The sequence below is a fragment of the Pelodiscus sinensis genome, chromosome 9 (assembly GCF_052426305.1).
Source record: "Pelodiscus sinensis isolate ZL-2025 chromosome 9, ASM5242630v1, whole genome shotgun sequence".
NCBI classification, from domain to species: domain Eukaryota; kingdom Metazoa; phylum Chordata; order Testudines; family Trionychidae; genus Pelodiscus; species Pelodiscus sinensis.
In genome coordinates this window covers 12,072,492-12,091,685 of record NC_143060.1, presented here as the reverse complement: position 1 = coordinate 12,091,685, position 19,194 = coordinate 12,072,492, and the positions used below count along the sequence as shown (strand labels likewise).

General features: G+C 45.9%; 1 protein-coding gene across 2 annotated transcripts in view; it reads left to right on the top strand.

Moving 5' to 3' along the window:
* SLC1A7 (solute carrier family 1 member 7) overlaps positions 1–19,194 on the top strand; it is a 105,317-nt gene that overhangs the window by 19,193 nt on the left and 66,930 nt on the right. The gene's annotated exons all lie outside the window — the stretch shown is intronic.

The following is a 19,194-nucleotide window of genomic DNA, read 5'->3' as shown; positions in this document are numbered from 1 at the left end:
CAACCATACCTGTAGAGACACAGATAAATAAATTGTTGGCAGCCCACCACGAGCTAACCCTGGCAAGCTGCGTCTGGCTTGTTGCCCATTCCTGCCATAGCATCAGCCATCCAAGCTCTCTCTGCAGGGAGGTCTGGGGAAAAGAGGCCTGGCCAGAGCACTGCTACTCTCCAGTGATCTCCGGCTGTTGTAATGGCCTGTTGTAGTTTGGGAAGCCAAGTGCAATTTAGAGCAGCCACAAGACTGCTCTAAATATCACCAGCCCATGATTGGGTATGATAAAGAGGGACAAAAACAGCTTCTTCATCCTGTGTCCTTTCCAGTGTTACTTAGGGTAAGTCTAGACTACATGGCTCCGTTGACGGAGCCATGTAGGTGAGTTTACTAGACATAGGAAAATGAAGCGGCGATTTAAATAATCACTGCTTCATTTAAATCAAAATGGCTTCCGTGCTGTGCTGATCAGCTGTTTGGCGGCACAGCGCAGTAGTCTGGACGCACCACAGTCGACAAGGCAAGCCTTTGTCGACTGCTCTGGTAAGCCTCATTTCACGAGGCATACGGCATAGTTCTTTCAAAAGTTTTTATTGCAAATTTGTGTTAATATATTACAGTCTGTGAAGAGAGGCAAGAGTAGATATGAGTAAGGAAGACCAAATCTGTTATACAAGATGCACCAATTGTCTGAGACATGCCTCCCTCAAAGTGCAGTACAGAAGTCATGTGGAGAGAGCACTTAGGCATGGGGAGAGCAAAGGTTCTTCTTAAATGCACATAAGACGTATGGCTGCCTATGTGCTGCTCCGCACCTCAGAATAACTGAAGCATACAGCACTCTGGCCCTTGCACCTGCCCTGGCCTACCTGTGTGCTGGTGGCTGCAAGTGGGGATGGCATAGGGCTGCGTACACCAGCCCTGAGCTGTTCCTGTGCTATGGGACTTCTTCATGCGATAGTTCAGATCCCTTTGGGCTCATTCAATTTTATCCTATTTTCTCCTGGCCTAGCTGTAATAAAAGAGCAAGGATGGTAGTAAAACATGTCAAGAGTTATGCCTGTTGTAATCTCTAAATTGGACTAACCCAATGGAAATTACATGGGAAATGTCAGGATCCAATAATCACAATAAGTATGGAAAGAGCCAAAGTGGTTATAAATTGGGTATAAGTGATTTGTAGATCTGACAGAATTTTTCTGTAGCTTTCAAACACCTTCTAACACCTGAACACAGCGTTTTAAACATTAAGCAGCAGTGACGTGAGGTTGGAGCAGTTGTATTTCTTCTGTTTTCTCAGGATAAAAGCATCTGCGAATCCTAAACAGTTGAATGATTTTTTTCTTTTGTTCAACTATAATTCAAACTGACTGTGTTTTAAACTTTGTTTATTCTTTTCTTAATCTAAGGACACTTGGAAGAACTGGCAAGCCAGAAAATTAAAGATTTTTAAATGTTTTTTTTCCCATAAATCCAAAATCTAATTCACGTCATTTCATTTGCATCCCGAGTTATGATTTTGGGGAAAAGTTTCTTTATTAGAGCAATTCAAGTCAATGTAACAGCTTGCATTCTATGAAGGCAGCTAATACTACAGTTTCTCAGATCCTTTTATCTCTCTGTGATCAAAGTCTGTTCCTTCCTGCTTTCCTGGGGCTATTTGGGTGGCCTAGGGCCCTGGACAACTTGGAGGAGAAGCAGCAATGTAAACGTTTCCTGGCTCATAACCTCAATGCAACATGAAACATACATTGTCCTGCTCATGGCAAAGAGAATTTGGCCATAGGAGCAAGAGAGGGCCCATAGGGCTAGAAGGATAGAACTATTAGATAGTATCAGCTTTCAGTGGAAACATGTCTATACTACAGGGATCTATTGGAAAAAGGTACTCAAATTGTGCTCCGCAATTTTTCTGATAGTTTTTTCGAAACTGGCTTTTCTGAAATTTGGCCCGTCTGCACTGGGCCAAATTTTGGAAAAGCCTACTCTTTTGGAAGAGCCCTTCTTCCTCATGGGAGAAGGAAGACAGGGCTTCTGAAAGAGTACGTCTGCTCTTCCACACAAAAAAGCAGAAGTGCAGACGCATTCCCTGGACACAGCAGAGTTTTTCTGGGATACCTCTATCCCGGAAAAACCCCGTAGTCTAGATATAGCCCCAGATGATCCAGCAGCACTGTCTAGATTCAGGTAGAATGAATGGAGGAAGAAGGAAGGACATTTTTGAGGTTGGAGAGATTTTTAGCTGGAAAAAATTTTCTCCCCCTCCTTTTAACTCCCATTCCCTGTATTATTTCTAAAGTCTACAGTGCCATCCCAACCTAATGGAGAAGGTCGAAGATCCTGGCCTGAAGGACCCAAGTGTTTGTTTATTCTGTTTTCTTATGGTAACTCTAAATCCAGTTCAGTGCTGCATGGTATTTTTTTTTTTAATTAAATTTTCCTGCATCCTTTTGGAGACCTCCTGGACTGGTTCCCAGCGTACTGTAATGCTCAAGGAGAACAGAATGCATAGGGTTGATTCAAGGTGGGGGGACCTTTTTTGGGGTAGGAGCCACTGACCCACAGAAAAATCAGTCGGGGCCGCACACAAGTGAGGAGCCAAAAAACCTCCAAATCCTCACCGATGTGGCCCCTGACTGAGAAGGAGAAAGACACTTCCCACATTTCGCTCACACACCAGAGCCTAGTGGGACCCAGACTAGGATACCCAGATAGCTGCAGTGGCACAGGAGCCAAGCAAACAGAGCTGTAAACAGGGGAGTTTGAGTGGGAGTTCTGTTGGAGGGGCAGTGTGCTGGGAGAGAAGCTGAGCCCTGATTAGGGGGCAGGGCTTCACTGATTAGGGGTCCTATAAAGGTAGCCTTCTAGTCAGGCAGTGGCACAGATAACTGCAGCGGCACAGGAGCCAAGCAAACAGAGCTGTAAACAGGGGAGTTTGAGTGGGAGTTTGTAAGGGGAGTTTGGATATTGGAACTTGTTTGGAGTTTGTTTTTGCTGTGGAGGGGGTGTTTTGGTTTGTTTTTGTGTTCACCGGACTAATAGGATTTTGGTGAGAAAGTAGATAAAACATAGAGGCATTAGTGGCCATGGCCCAAGTAGTAGAGAATACAAGGAGGATGATTGGATGTGGTAGCTGCGGTATGTACATGATTCTGGAGGGGGTACCTGAAAGGAGTTTTGTTTGCATGAAGTGCCGCCTGATAGAGCTGATGGAAGAAAAGATCCGAGGACTGGAGATGCAGGTGGAAACTCTGGTCGAGTTTAGAAGGGGGTTTGAGCAGATGATGGGGCAAAGGCATGACGTGGCTAAAGGGGAAAGCTTAGATATGCAGATGGAAGCAGGATCAAGGGCCTCAGAGGGGGGACTGCTGGGCGAAGAAAATGGACAGTGGAAGCATGTGACTCAGAGGACCAGGCAGAGGAAAAGATGGGTCAGTGAAGGAAAAATAGAGCTCAAGAACAGGTCTGTGGAGCTGGAGAATGAAGAAGGGGTACAGCAGGTAGATAATGAAGATGGAAGGGTAAGGAAGAAGAGAAGAGTGGCTTGTCCCATAGATAAAGGGGAAGACTTAATGGAGACAACACCAATAATGAGCATTAGGATTACAAGGGAAAATGGGAATGGTAAGGACTTGCAGCCCAGAGGAAGCTAGAGATAGACCAGAGAATTTCACTGTCACTAGGAAAAGGCAGGTCTATGTGATTGGGGACTTCTTATTGAGAAGAATAGATAGGCCTGTAACCAGAGCTGATCCAGAGAATAGAAGGGTGTGCTGTCTGCCAGGTGCTAAGATACGAGATGTGGAACTGAGGTTGAAGAGAATTATTAAGGGAGCAGGAAGGAATCCATTGATCATCCTTCATGTAGGAACAAATGATACGGCTAGATTCTTGCTGGAACGAATTAAGGGAGACTATGCTAGGCTGGGGAGGATGCTCAAGGAAATTGAGTCTCAGGTGATCTTTAGTGGAATTCTGCCTGTTCCTAGAGAAGGGCAACAAAGATGTGACAGAATTATGATGATCAATGGATGGCTTAGGCAGTGGTGCTATAAGGAGGGCTTTGGGATGTATGGTCACTGGGAGGCATTTATGGACAGAGGACTGTTCTCTAGAGATGGACTTCACCTAAGTAGGGAGGGAAATAGACTTCTAGGATGGAGGCTGGCTCAACTTATTAAGAGAGCTTTAAACTAGGAATTTGGGGGAGATGGTTGGGAGATGCCAAGGTAATCTCTACGCCAGATTTTAACACTGAGAGGGAGGAAAACGAAGTAAGAAAGGATATAGCTGGGGGTAGGAGAATGAACATGAGGAAGGGTGGGGTGGATACTAGTCTAATAGGTCATATTGGAGGTATAACATCTGTGCCAAATTGGGTAAAGAATGTGAATGAGGCCAAACAGCAAAAATTAAGATGTTTGTACACCAATGCGAGGAGCCTAGGTAACAAAAAGGAGGAACTAGAGCTATTGGTCCAGGAAGTGAAACCAGATATTATAGGAATAACAGAAACATGGTGGAATACTAGGCATGACTGGAGTACAGGTATTGAAGGGTATGTGCTGTTTAGGAAAGACAGAAATAAGGGTAAAGGTGGTGGAGTCGCATTGTATATCAAAGATGAGGTAGATTGTAAAGAAATAAAAAGTGATGGAATGGAGAAGACAGAGTCCGTTTGGGCAAAAATCACATTGGGGAAGAAAACTATCAGATCCTCCCCTGGGATAGTGCTTGGGGTGTGTTATAGACCACCAGGACCCAATTTGGATATGGATAGAGACCTCTTTAATGTTTTTAATGAAGTAAATACTCATGGAAACTGTAATCATGGGAGATTTCAACTTTCCAGATATAGACTGGAGAACAAGTGTTAGTAATATTAATAGGGCTCAGATTTTCCTAGATGTGATAGCTGATGAATTCCTTCATCAAGTAGTTGCTGAACCAACAAGGGGGGATGCTATTTTAGATTTGGTTTTGGTGAGTAGCGAGGACCTCATAGATGAAATGGTTGTAGGAAACAACCTTGGCTCGAGTGATCATGAGCTAATTCAGTTTAAATTAAATGGAAGGATAAACAAAAATAAATCTGAGACTAGGGTTTTTTATTTCAAAAGGGGTAACTTTAGTAAATTAAGGAAATTCGTTAGGGAAGTTGATTGGACTAAAGAAATTATGGATCTTAAAGTGGAGGAGGCCTGGAATTATTTTAAGTTAAAGTTGCAGAAGCTGTCAGAAGCCTGTATCCCTAGAAAAGGGAAAAAAATTATAGGCAGGTGTGTTAGACCAAGGTGGATGAGCAAGCATCTCAGAAAGGTGATTAAGAAAAAGCAGAAAGCATATAAGGAGTGGAAAATGGGAGGGATCAGTAAAGAAAGCTACCTTATTGAGGTTAGAGCATGTAAGGATAAAGTGAGAAAGGCTAAAAGTCAGGTAGAGTTGGACCTTGCAAAGGGAATTAAAAACAATAGTAAAAGATTTTATAGCCATATAAATAGGAAAAAAACAAAAAAAGAAGTAGGACCACTAATTACTAAGGATGGAGTGGAGGTTAAGGATAATCTAGGAATGGCCCAATATTTGAACAAATACTTTGCTTCAGTCTTTAATGAGGCTAATGAAGATCTTAGGGATAATGGTAAGTTAACAAATGGGACTGAGGATAAGGAGGTAGGGTACGTCTACACTACAGCGCTAGTTCGAACTAACTTAGTTCGAATTAGTTAATTCGAACTAAGCTAATTCGAACTAACACGTCTAGAACTAAAAACTAGTTCGAATTAGCGTTTTGCTAATTCGAACTAGCAAGTCCACATTGAGTGGACTCTGAACAGGGCTTAAGGATGGCCGGAAGCAGTGCCGGCAGGGCATAAGAGGAGGACTTAGAGCATGGAGATGCTGTCTCAGGCTAGCCGAGGGCTGCGCTTAAAGGGTCCCGACCCCCACCCCGGACACACAGTTCTAAGGGGTGCCCCGCTTGCAAAGAAGTTCTGGCTTGGAGTGCCCGGACTACCCACACTGGGCACATCACACCACTTGGCCATCAGCCCGGCTGCACTTGCCGCAGGCTGCCATCTGGGGAGAGGGGACAATTGGGGGGCTGCAGGAGAGCTTCCACCCCCAGAAGCCCGCAGAGCCAGCCCAGTCGTCCCCATCAGGGGCTCGTGCCCCATTCCTCCCTCACCTCCTTCCACTTACCCTTCCCTAGCCCCCCTTCTTATTGATGTACAAAATAAAGATAACGTTTCTTCCAACATTGACTCTGTCTTTATTGAACAAAACTGGGGGAGACTGGGAAAAGGAGGTGGGAGAGGGGAAGAGAAAGGCTGGGAGAGGGGAGGGCAACTAACATGATCAGGGGTTGGGAACAGGTCCCAGATGAAGAAAGGCTACAGAGACTGGGACTGTTCAGCTTAGAAAAGAGGAGACGGAGGGGGGACAGGATAGAGGTCTCTAAAAGCAGGTGTTGGGTGGAGAGGGTGCATTCAGAAAAGTTCTTCCTGAGTTCCCATAAAGAAGGACTAGAGGACACCAAAGGAAAGGAATGGGTAGCAGGCTTGAAACTAGTAAGAGAAAGTTGTTCTTGACAAAGCAAATAGTTAACCTGCGGAACTCCTTGCTGCAGGAGGCTGTGAAGGCTAGAACTAGAACAGAGTTTAAAGAGAAATGAGATAAAGTCATGGAGGTTGGGTCCATGGAGTGCTATTACCCAGAGGGTAGGAATGGTGTCCCTGGCCTCTGTTTGTGGAAGGCTGGAGATGGATGGCACTAGACAAATGGCTTGGTCATTGTCTTCGGTCCATCCCCTCCAGGGTTCCTAGTGTTGGCCACTGTCGGCAGACAGGCTACTGGGCTAGATGGACCTTTGGTCTGACCCAGTACGGCCATTCTAAGATCAGGGCTCAGGGTTGGGGGTCTCAGTGGACCACCTTGCTTTTCATGCAAACCTGCTCCTGGGTGGCCAGGCTGGCAGCTATCCTGCCCTAGATGGCCACTTTCCTGTGCCTAGTGCGGAGGTCGTGGATGAGGTCCACGATGTCTGCACTAGACCAGGCGGGCGCCCGCCTCTTGCGGACCTGGGCAGGCTCCCGGGAGCCGCCAGCCTGGTCCCGGGAAGAGACGGAGGGCTGGGTGGCAGCGGGTGGCCGGCTCGAGCCATGCCAGGTGCAGGGTCTGCTGGCTGGGTGCTGGCAGGCTTGCACCTGGCACGGGCACCGTAACCAGCCCATGTCCCTTTAAGGGCTCCGGGGCCGGGAGGGGGGCAGAAGAGTTTCCCTGGTGTTGGCCAGAGTGGCCACCAGGGAAAGCTGGGGAGGGCTAGCCTCCCACTAGTTCGAATTAAGTAGCTACACAGCCCTTAATTCGAACTAGTTAATTCGAACTAGGCGTTAGTCCTTGCAGAATGAGGTTTACCTAGTTTGAATTAAGCGCCCTGCTAGTTCGAATTAAGTTCGAACTAGCGGTTTGCATGTGTAGCACCTATCAAAGTTAATTTGAACTAACGTCTGTTAGTTCGATTTAACTTTGTAGTGTAGACATACCCTCTGATTGTAAGCTCCATGGAGCACGGACTGTCTTTTTGTTCTGTTTTTGTATAGTACCTAGCACAATGGGATCTTAGTTGAAGATTACAACTCATAGGTGGTACCGTAATACAAATAAATTATAATTATTTTAAGTCCACTGACATGCAAGCAAGTTTAGAATCTAGCACACTCATTTTGTTGCATTGTAGGTTAGCATTTCATTTAGCTGAACAGTGCCTGTATACTTGTCTCAGATGACAAATTGGTCTCCTGGCTGAAAGTTTTTACTTTTCCATGATCCTGCTGCTGCTCTGCAGTATAAGCATTTCCTTCCCCTTCAGTGTGTTAGAGCAGCCCTATGGCTGCTCTAAGGGTACGTCTACACTACAATGTTAGTTCGAACTAACGGACGTTAGTTCGAACTAACATTCATAGCCGCTACACTAGCGCTCCGCTAGTTCGAATTTGAATCGAACTAGCGGAGCGCTTAGTTCGAACTAGGAAAACCTCATTTTACGAGGATTAAGCCTAGTTCGAACTAGCTAGTTCGAATTAAGGGGTGTGTAGCCCCTTAATTCGAACTAGTGGGAGGCTAGCCCTCCCCAGGTTTCCCTGGTGGCCACTCTGGCCAACACCAGGGAAACTCTATGCCCCCCTCCCAGCCCCGGACCCCTTAAAGGGGCACGGGCTGGCTACGGTGCCTGTGCCAGGTGCAAGCCTGCCAGCACCCAGCCAGCAGACCCTGCACCTGGCACGGCACAGAGCCACCCACCCGATGCCCCCCAGCCCACCCCCTCTTGCCGGGACCAGGCTGGTGGCTCCCGGGAGCTTGCCCTGGACCGCAAGAGGCGGGCACCTTCCTGGGCTAGTGCGGACATCGTGGACCTCGTCCACGATCTCCGCACTAGGCACAGGAAAGTGGCCGTCTAGGGCAGGAGAGCTGCCAGCCTGTCCACCCAGGACCAGGTGTGCATGAAAATCAAGGGGGTCCACTGAGACCCCCGACACTGAGCCCTGAGCTTACAATGGCCGTCCTGGGTCAGACCAAAGGTCCATCTAGCCCAGTAGCCTGTCTGCCAACAGCGGCCAACCCTAGGGACCCTGGAGGGGATGGACCGAAGACAATGACCAAGCCATTTGTCTCGTGCCATCCCTCTCCAGCCTTCCACAAACTTTGGGCAGGGACACCACTCCTACCCTCTGGCTAATAGGACTCCATGGACCCAACCTCCATCACTTTATCTCACTTCCCTTTAAACTCTGTTCTAGTTCTAGCCTTCACAGCCTCCTGCAGCAAGGAGTTCCACAGGTTAACTATTTGCTTTGTCAAGAACAACAACTTTCTCTTACTAGTTTCAAGCCTGCTACCCAGTCCTTTCCTTTGGTGTCCTCTAGTCCTTCTTTATGGGAACTCAGGAAGAACTTTTCTGAATGCACCCTCTCCACCCAACCCCTGCTTTTAGAGACCTCTATCCTGTCCCCCCTCCGTCTCCTCTTTTCTAAGCTGAACAGTCCCAGTCTCTGTAGCCTTTCTTCATCTGGGACCTGTTCCCAACCCCTGATCATGTTAGTTGCCCTCCCCTCTCCCAGCCTTTCTCTTCCCCTCTCCCACCTCCTTTTCCCAGTCTCCCCCAGTTTTTTTTCAATTAAGACAGAGTCAATGTTGGAAGAAACGTTATCTTTATTTTGTACATCAATAAGAAGGGGGGCTAAGGAAGGGTAAGTGGAAGGAGGTGAGGGAGGAATGGGGTACGAGCCCCCGATGGGGAGGACTGGGCTGGCTCTGCGGGCTTCTGGGGGTGGAAGCTCTCCTGCAGCCCCCCAATTACTCCCTCTCCCCAGATGGCAGCCTGCGGCAAGTGCAGCCGGGCTGATGGCCGAGTGGTGTGATGTGCCCAGTGTGGGCACTCAGGTCACTCCAAGCCAGAACTTCTTTGCAAGCGGGGCACCCCTTAGAACTGTGTGTCCTGGGTGGGGGTCGGGACCCTTTAAGCGCAGCCCTCGGCTAGCCTGAGACAGCATCTCCATGCTCTAAGTCCTCCTTTTATGCCCTGCCGGCACTGCTTCCGGCCATCCTTAAGCCCTGTTCAGAGTCCACTCAATGTGGACTTGCTAGTTCGAACTAGCAAAACGCTAGTTCGAACTAGTTTTTAGTTCTAGACGCGTTAGTTCGAACTAGCTTAGTTCGAATTAACTAATTCGAACTAAGTTAGTTCGAACTAGCGCTGTAGTGTAGACGTACCCTAACTTACAATAACTGTAATAACCACAGAAGCTAGAAGCCCAGTCAAAGATCAGAATGTTGCAGGGACTTTTCTTTGATGCCCTCCTACCGATAATCACACCCTTTTCTGCCACAGAGGTTGGGTGAGTGATAGGGCTAGAGACATAAGATCCTATGCCACAAACGGACCATCGTTATGCTGCAGTGATTTCCCTTGGGTTCCCAAGCTGGCATTATGGTCAGAAAATACGGGGCAAATGAATTTTTTCAGTATAAATATTCTGGTCTTTCATTTGCTACACTATGAAATTCCGCCTTCAAGCTGCTTAGTACCATCTTTATCGTCACTGTGAAGTAATGCAGGACTGGCAGTTAAAAGACTTGGGCTCTGTTCCCAGTATTGTTGCAAACTTCCAGCATGCAAACAAGTCTCCTAATGTCTCTTTGCCTTGGTTTCCCTGTGTGTTAAATGGGGATAATAATGCTTCGCTATTTCACCTGTGGCTAAATTCTTTAATGTTTGTAAAGTACTTTCAGATGGCAGGATTCTACAGAAATGAAAATTGTTGTTATAATGTTGAGGCTTTCAAAGATTGACCTTGACAAAAAAGGTAAACAGAAGCATGACTAATAAATCAAGAAGCATTAGAGAGCCCTGCACTGCACTTCCATGTTAAATAGTAATGTAATCATCTCAAATGTACTTGTTTGAAGGGCTTCCCAACCTCCTAGGGAGATCATGTTTAGGAATGGCTTTTCCACAGCAAGCAATTACAAAATGAGAATATGACTCAGTGTGGGAGAATGAAAGAAAAAAACAACAACCCAGGAGTCTAGTAATGACTGTTGGTGGTTAATACTTGACCATTACTTCTTGACAGGATTAATGTCTTTCTAATCACACTAATCCCTTTTGATAACGTTATCCACAATCCATCCATTTCAAAGCAATATCCAGATGGCTTCTGGTGGAGGGGAAGAGACATGTGTTTTTGATGTTGATGCAAGTAAAAAAGGAATGCGGTTTTTTAAACAGGAAGCTATGTAGAAACAAATAGAACATCTACAGAAGACTGGAATGGTTCTGACTTCACTAAACGTTTCCCAAACAATCATCTGATGTGTATCGACTGCCAATAGGGCCTCAAAAATGTTGCTGTGGAGTGATCATTTATTTGCCACGGGAGGGAGAGAAAGCCTCCAGCCTCGCTGTGTGGGGAAGAAGCGCTCCCACTCCCAGGCTGGGAGAACAGCAGCGTGTGAGCATGCTGTTTGGAGCCTCTCCCTGTGCTCCCATTGGCCAGATTCCAGCTAATGGGAGCAGTGGGAGGCCAAGCCCAGGGCCCGAAGACAAGTAAGTGCCCCCACTCCCTCATGCTCAGACCCTGCACCCCCCAGCCCCTCACTAAACCCCACACCAAAACTCCACTTCCAACCCGCTCCTGCCCCCAGACCACTCCTGCCCCCTACCTCCCAGCCAGACCTCGCACCCTCAGCCCCTCCTGCACCGCACCTCCTGTCCAGACCCTGCACTCCCATCCATATCCCACTCTCTGGCAGCCCTGTTCCACACACTGAACCCCTCATTTTTGGTCCCAGCCCGGGTCCAAGGGGGCCCACAAAATCCACTAACCCTGGAACCCCAGAAGAGCTAATCTGGCCTGAGGAACCTCAGTCCTCTTCCTCCCCCATCCCCTAGAGTTGGAGCACCAGAGAAGTGTGGTGTTTCCGTTAAGGACCACATCACTGAGGGTTGGGAAGTTCTGGAGGGGCTTTTTTGCCTTCTCACTTGTGTGGTCCCCAACTGATTTTTCTGTGGGTCAGTGGCCCCCGACCCCTGCCATTATAAAGACAATGTTGAAACCTTTTTGTGTTGAACATCATATTTTACTTTATTTAAAAATGAAGCCTGGTCAACAAGCCCCCAGTTGAATCCCAGCCCACCTCTGGCCACAGCATCCAGTCTCTGACCCTGATCCTAGGGCAGGCACCGTGGTCCAGTCCCCATCTGGCTGCAAAAAGGGGTAGTAGCAGGGCCGGCCCGAGCCATTTTGGCACCTCAGGCCCCAGGCGCCTCCGGGCGCACGACGCATGCGCGGCCCCGCCTCCAGGCACACGACACACGATGGCGCGCGGCCCAGGGCCACCCGGGGTGGGCTGCACCTGGCCGTGCAGGGCCCCCACCCCAGGCTGCCGCTGCAGCCCACCAGGAGCCGGGCAGCCCCCGTAGGTTGGCGCCCTGGGCAGCTCCCCGGCTAGTCCACCCCTTAGTCTGGCCCTGGGTAGTAGTGCCCTCCCTTCCCTGCTCCGGCACAGATAGGAGGAGAGGCCTCGATCCAGCTACGGTGGACGGAGTGGGGTTGGCGAGCGTAGTGAACAGGGGGTGCAGCCTCTTAGTATTCTTGGAGATAATACTCAAGGTTTGCTTAAAATATGTCATTCCCCATCTCATCTACAACCTTCACACAGGTAATTTCTACCCCTTTCTTTTTTAACTTGGGCATTATATGAAATTAGCTGTATGTGGTCATGACTGAATAGGGTTTGCTGTTTTCAGATTTTCACCCCTCTACTTGTTACCCCTGTTGTGCTTCCATAGTTAATTACTTTTGAGGACGATCTCATCACTACTTTATCTGGTGGCAGGATAATCTTATTACAGATGATGATCTTGTTAATGAACATCCCCAAGATAGGACAATCTCATTATTAGCCCCCTCCAGGATTTATCACCTATGAGCCAACTTTTGACTGGATCCTAATTGCACACCATATACTCCTGTGTAACACTCTTGCCCTCAAATCAATGAAAGGCATATAAAGCAGTAGAGCTGAACTTGTTTTGTGAATAACCAAGTACATTTTAGCTTTGTGCACAGAATGCCCTCTCCATCAGCCCCCTAGAGACTGAAATCCCCTGTTGATCTTTAAAACAATAAGCATCCATGAAAACTTCATCATACTGTCCAAGCAATGTGTGGTTAAATTTGTATTAGAATATTTCTAGATGTCAGAATATGGTTTGTATTATATTCTATAGTGAAATGATTAAGGAAAGCACACACATTTTGCATTTTCATACTCTTCAGTATCTAGGTCTTTGGTGTAAGTCACATAGGGGAAGAACACTGCATTTCTATAAACTGATTTGGATTAGTCCAACCACCTTTTACTCTTGGGTTAGGTTCTTTTCAATGATGATTCTGTTGCTCTGGGTTTAGGATGTATTAAAGGAATCTCTTTGTCTTAGGGCTATCTAGTGTGCTAGGTTTAGAAACAGTTACGTGTTTTTATTATTTGTGCAGTGCTGGCTGGATGTTGAAGCATCTTCCCAGGCCCTGCTGTCAGCTTTCAGGGGGGTTTTTTAGGCCTTGTCTAAACAAGGAACTTGTGTTAATTTAACTAAATTGCATAACCCGTTTGTGCGAACACTCTTATTTCTCTTTGAGTGCTTTCTATCAATGTGGTTTACATTGTTAAGGAATGAACTCAGCTGATTCAGGGAAAAGCAGTACAATTTTTTCATATACACAAGACTTTAGGATGACAGCAAAGAATGGTATTCAATGCTGGCCGAAGCGATAAGAGCTGCAGGAAGACTATCTGCAGTCTCGGTGGTGGGGGCTTATTTTCACTGAAGGGCAACTTTCTGATTTGCAGAAGTGATAACTGCCTCAAAAGAAGCCACATGCAGTCATCCTTTGCTAGAAGTTTGTGGACACTCCACTATGCTTCATAAGAGAGAAATGTGTTTGAAAAGGGAACTAATGGTTAAGGCACAGGACTAGAAATTGCAAGACCCAGGCTTTTTTCTAGGCTACGCCACACACTTAACTGTGACCTTCAATACAATACTTAGGATCTGCTTATTTCCCCCTTATTTGTGCTGGGCCTGCTTCTCCATTGAATAGTACCTTGTGGAGTAATTTACCTCTGCGAAAAGTTTACTTTACTATCATTCTGAACTGGTTGCATTTGCACTCACTATGGACAGGTATAGTGGACTGCAAAAGGTACAAGGTGGAGAATAAGGCCTATTAAGTAGTACTTTACCCCACAAGTCATTCCAATGTGAGTTATGGTATCAGAACTGGGCCCTTACCTTTTAAGTGTCTGGCTGCCTGTCTGTACAATTAAGATGATAATAAAGGGATATTTTGAGGATTTATTCATTAATACTTTAAATGGAGTTGGGATTATCAGACAAAAGATGTTCTACACACATGTAAAATTGCTTTATCATAACAAAGGCTACATCGAGACTACATAATGCTGCGTCTAAGGAATGTGTCTACTTTTTCAGAAAAAATTCTGAAAAAGCAAACATGTTCTTTTGCCATCCCTGTAAACTTCATTTTATGAGGAAGAAGGGATGGCTCAAAAGAGCAGGTTTTTCCCAAATTTGGCGCCGTATAGACGTGCCAAATTTCAGAAAAGCCTTTTTTCAAAAGAAAAGCAGGAAAAGATATGCAAATTGCGGTTCACAATTGCGTATCTTTTTCTGACTTTTCTTTGTAGTCTAGATGTAGCCAAAGAGAAATTTATTCCTGGACTTCTGTGGATAATATGTCAGAGCCAAATTTGAGAGGTGCTGAGCTGTCCTAACTACCGTTTATTTCAGTGGTGAACTGCAAGTGCCCAGTATTTCTGAAGATCTCATTTTATACAAGCTACAATGGATAGACAGAACGTGGGAGAATTTAAAAAGGAATTGCAACCTTCTTACATAGAATTTCTTTCCTTGATGGTTCAAAGCTGGAAACATAGTATTAGTTTAGTGTGTGGAATGTAATTAATTTTCATAACAGAAGGTTTAGTTGGCAAGCAGAGTGTAAATCAAAAGCCAAAACACAGCTGCTGACTGAGGCTTTGTCTACACTGCAGGGTTTTTGCGCAAGAAGCTTTTTGCGAAAGAGATCTTCTGCAAAAACTTCTTGCGCAAAAGCGCACCACACCTCAAAAGCGCACTGCAAAAGCGATGTGCTTTTGCGCAAGAGAGCGTCCAGACTGCATGGACACTTTTGTGCAAGAAAGTTCTGATAGCCATTCACAGAATGGCCATTAGAGCACCTGTGCTTTTTCTGATAGGCTCTTTTTGCGCAAGAAACCCCTGCTGAGCATTCACACACACACCTTTTTGCGCAAGAACTCTTGAGCAAAAAGGAGTTTTTCCTCGTAGAAAGAGGTATACCTACACCGCAAAAAGCCCTCTGTTCTGCCGTTTTACTGTAAATTTCCTTGCGCAAAAACGTGTTTGAGGTGTGGCTGCTCCGCGGGTTTTTGTGCAAAAACCCTGTAGTGTAGACATAGGCTTAGAAATAAAATATATTGAGCTGGCTATCTGTGTTGTTACTATGAAGTCAAAACAACTTGTTTCCAGAAACACTCTGACCGTCTAATATATGGTTTCCTTCCAAATACTTGATCATCTTGTGCTTTGATCTCTTTTTTTATTCTGTTGAATTCAATCTTTAACAAATCTGTTAAAATATTAACGGGTAATTTACAATAATTTAAACATTAGCAGGTATTCGTAGTCTAATGTAAAAGCATCCATTTCTCTCATCTGTGCTCTAACAATTTCAAAGTATGATCAACAGCACTGGTCTTCTTCTAATTTTTGCAAACCATAAAAAGCAAAAGTATCAGAAACCAGTTATTAAAGGTAGCACACACACAGAGATAGCACCAATTTGTACCGCCCTCAAATTCATTTTAAAAATCTATTTCTGCTGAAAGGCATGTAAAAAAACAGTATACGGTGGCATAGGTGATGGGCATTTCGAGAAATCTATTATAGAATCATAGAGCTGGAAGAGACCTCAGGAAGTCATCAAGTCCAGCCCCCTGCTCTAGGCAGGACCAATCCCAACTAAATCAACCCGGCCAGGGCTTTGTCAAGCCGAGACTTAAACTCTTCTAGGGATGGAGATTCCACCACCTCCCTAGGTCACCCATTCTAGTGCTTCACCACCCTCCTAGTGAAATAGATTTTCCTAATATCCAACCTAGACCTCCCCCACTGTAACTTGAGACCATTGCTCCTCGTTCTGCCATCCGTCACTATTGAGAACAGCCTTTCTCCATCCTCTTTGGAACCTCTCATCAGGAAGTTGAAGGCTGCTTCAAATCCCCCCTCACTCTTCGCTTCTGCAGACTAAACAAACCCAAATCCTTCAGTCTTTCCTCATAGGTCGTACGCTCCAGCCCCCTAATCATTTTGGTCGCCCTCTGCTGGACCCTCTCCAATGCATCCACATCCTTTCTATAGTGGGGGAGGGGGGGCGCAGAACTGGACACAATGCTCCAGATGTGGCCTCACCAGAGCCGAATAAAGGGGAATAATCACTTCTCTGGATCTGCTGGTAATGCTTCTCCTAATGCACCCTAATATGCCATTAGTCTTCTTGGCTACAAGGGCACACTGTTGACTCATATCCAGCTTCTCATCCACTGTAACCCCCAGGTCCTTTTCTGCTGTACTGCTACTTAGACATTCAGTCCCCAGCCTGTAACCATACTTGGGATTCTTCCATCCAAAGTGCAGGACTCTGCACTTGTCCTTATTGAACCTCATCAGATTTCTTTTGGCCCAGTTCTCTAATCTATCCAGGTCATTCTGGACCCTATAACTGCCCTCCAGCATATCTACCTCTCCCCCTAGCTTAGTGTCATCTGTGAACTTGCTGATGATGCAATCCATCCCCTCATCCAGGTCATTAATAAAGATGTTGAACAAAACCAGTCCAAGAACTGATCCTTTCTCCCCATACAAGCTCAGAACCCAAGCCTGTGCCCTGACTCCTGCACCCCACATACCCACAGCCTCCTGCACTGAGCCCCTCCTTAATGACCCAAGCAACACCTGGTAAATTTGTTAGTCTACTATAAAGATTAAGCTGCTTCCCAGGTTGTCACCCACCTCTACTTCCCCTACTAGTTTAACAGATTTGTATTTATGTGATACAAAACTAAAAAAAGATAAATGTGCAGAAATATAAAAATATAGATTCATATAAAATAGAAATGTTCATTCCTCCTCTATTCTTTGTATGCCACTTGTCTTCTTCAGTTTAAGCTCTTTATGGCAAGCACCATGCCTTCTTCATTATTTGTTTTACAATAGCACCTTCAGGCACAAAAGATGTGTCCATGTCAGCAACCAAGTCATAGGCAGTCTGGCCTAGTGTTTGGAGCAAGAATCCTGCCTACTAGTTAAGAGCCAAATCCAGCAGGAATGGGTCCAGGAGAGAGGCCCAGGGTTGTGGTCAGGTATCAAGAAACCAAAACCTAAGCCAAAGGGTTAATTTGAACTACAGTCAAAAAATAATGGGGGCAAAGCAGCAGGGGAGAGTCAGAGTCAGAAAAAAAGATTCAGCCAAAAGTGTAACTGGAGTAGGAAGGCAGAGCCAAAGGTGTCAACCAGGAGTTAGAAGTCAGGAAGAAGCTGGGGACTGGAGCAGGAGCAGGAGCAGGTATAAGCAAGTGCAGTTGTAGGGTAGGAATGCGTTCAGCAGCTACTTGACCTCTAGCCTCAGCCTGCTGACTCCTTCAGCAATCAGGTGGCCCAGTCAATCATCCAACATCTATCAGGGCTGGTTCTGCTCATTAGATTGTTAGGAGACTGGCTCTGCACAGGCCAGGCCACTGACAGGATCTCCCACTTCAAGGGTGTCACCTACAATTTCCGGGGTACTTTAAATGGACATCATGTATGAGTTCTTGAACACTGACGTGCAGAGCGAGGGGGTTGCTGCAGGTCGGGGCCAGCCCCCAGAACCTTGCCCCCTTTCTCCCCGTACAAGCTCAGAACCCAAGCCTGCGCCCTGACTCCTGCACCCCACATATCCACAGCCTCCTGCACTGAGCCCCTCCTTAATGACCCAAGGAACACCTGGTAAATTTGTTAGTCTACTATAAAGATTAAGCTGCACTTCAGCTCTAGACAACTTCACCAAACAGTGTATAAGGTCAAAGAGCTCTCATTCAGGATCTCCTGTAAATAGCAGATGTCTGCTAATAAATACGTTATTTGTGATGAAGAATTTGACAAGCAACTCTCCACTGTGCTAACAGAGCTGCATGAAATGGTTACACTAAAACTTGAGACACTATATTGTGCTGCACCTTTTTTGTTGTTGTGTTGTATATTGAAAAGACATTAGAAATTAATTTTAAAATTAAACATTAGCCAAAGCCAAGTGAAACATTGGTGTTTTCAGATTTATTAAATCATAACACAGCTTGGGATCACATAAATCTTCATTATATTGGGCCTAATTCAAAGCAGTCTGGAGCAAATTTACAGCCAGATGGTGGTCTGTTATGATCCTGTACAGGGGAATTTTGGTGCAGTAAATCACAGTGATGTGTGTGTTAATGGAGCGGGGTTGAAGAGCCTCTGTCCCCTCTCCCACATAAATGGATGGGAAGTGGATGGGCAAAGTGGGTATGGGCATAGTCTTGGCTTCGCTCCCCATTGCGTAGGGCAGTGCAGCTACACCAGAGCAACGCCCCAGGCAGAGGGCAGGTGCAATGTTTGACCCCATCACTAGAGCAGGATGAAACTGGGAAGCAGAATGAGTCACAAGCTGCTTCCCGGTCTGTTCATGGGGAAGCACGACGAGCTTTATGCTTTTTGGTCAAATCCGGTCACAATCACAGGCCTCAGTTGCACATCTGATTACTGCATTTGCTTCTGCAAATAGTCATTGCACACACAAATAGCTGGTTACACACACAACTGATCATTTTTGTCTATAACTATCCAAATTGCATGCGCGCACCAAGGAAATTCATGTTCCCGTTAGGTGCCGATTACATTCACTTTTTCCATAGGCAGTTTTGAAAATTGGTCCCTTGAGATTCATGGAGCAGTTAACATTTACTTATTGTTCTTGTACCAACATATATATGAAGCATTGAGGCTAAGAATAAGGTGGCACATTATTGGAATGAGTAAACAGAATATATCCTGTTAGTTTATTTTTTTTACCAATAAAGTAAAAAACAGTTGTGGTCAGTTTATTCACTCAGCAACAGTAATTTAAGCATGTTATTAATAGCTGTAAATTAAGTAGGTATGAGTACTAACCATAAGTTAACAGTCTCCAGAGCTGACCAGAGATTTTGCTGGGTCCCTGGAAGGTGTGGGGTCTTTGGCTCTGAGGTCCCTGGAAGGCGTGTGGCCTCAGTAGAAGGGGCAGAGCTGGGAACTAGCCTCCCCCAGCCAGCCTTTCAGTGTTGCTGGAGCCATAGGGTGCAGAGTTTAGAAGGCCCAGGGTTCTAGCTGCTACTGAGGTATGAATTTGCCGAGGTTTAATGAATTTGAAGGTGAATCACCCAAATGTGAATGCAGTATCAGTTATAGCAAAACAATAGAACAATGTAATACTAGCCAAAGGGCTGAGGGGAATGAGAGTAGATTTTTCAAACATACTGAGGGGG